Source organism: Octopus bimaculoides, chromosome 9 (assembly GCF_001194135.2).
Source record: "Octopus bimaculoides isolate UCB-OBI-ISO-001 chromosome 9, ASM119413v2, whole genome shotgun sequence".
In the NCBI taxonomy this organism is placed as follows: domain Eukaryota; kingdom Metazoa; phylum Mollusca; class Cephalopoda; order Octopoda; family Octopodidae; genus Octopus; species Octopus bimaculoides.
The window spans coordinates 59904864-59905922 of record NC_068989.1 but is presented as its reverse complement, the minus strand read 5'-3'; positions in this window follow the sequence as shown (position 1 = coordinate 59905922).

Below are 1059 nucleotides of genomic sequence, written 5' to 3'. Positions count from 1 at the left end.
GTTAGGGTTAGTTTTAGGTTTCGATTTACGTAGATGCGTCGGGACCTTTGCATTCAATCGTACAAAGTTTTCAATTCAGTTTTTAAAACTCTAAAATGGATAGTCAAATAGTTACGGTCTAATGAAATTTATATGTAGGCGTTTGAGATGTCAGAAATAGTCGAATCTCATGGCGCAACGGAATGGTAGTGGCTGGAGTACCTTTTGATTAAAAGTTTGCTTTCTTAAAACCGGTTGCTAGATAATCATTTCGAAAATTTACTCCACGATTAAATGTTCCAACGTGCATTTATTTATTTTTTTTCCAACACTATCAAAATTTTTTTGTAATGTTTAGTTTCTCAACTTCACGAACTACCCAGTGTTAGTAAGGTTAACTCGAAGATTGCAAATCTAATGATTTCAATGACGTTTTTGTAACTTACGTTTACCCCTTTCAAAAAAATACATCAGCTCACGTAGTTTGGTTTTAGTATGACTGGATTTATTTCTTTTCTTTTTACAATAAAATTTGAACACGTTTCTTATTCAAATGGTTAAGCTGCAGTTTAGATCATTATTACACAGGATGTTATCTAATTTAGGACTAAATATCTAATCCTTCGTAGAATCCACGTACTTTATACCTTATATTTGAACTAGCGATGAAATGGATAAAAAGAATCCTTAAAATGCATTTTGCCGCCTATTCTGGACTCTATTTTAAAAAAAAAATTCTTTCTTCTCCATTATAGAATTTTTTTTTTTTTCAGAAGCAATTTCGTTGAACATTCGAAGAATTAATGGGTGCATTTTTATGAAACTCTGCCCGTCTTTAGCAAGAAATTAATTTCGAAGAAAGGTGTTTTATAGATTGGAAGCAAAATAACCGGTGTGTCATGCGACACCACTAATTCTATAAATTTGAAGCTAATTGAGGATTTAAGTTTCAGCCATCGTTGTTCGACTATTGAAATCTGAAGTCGTTCTCTTGACAGCATACATTTTGAAAAGGAAGTCAGTCTCTTAAAATTTTAGCACAAATCAACAAAGAAGAGGGAGCTATTTACTGGTCACCTG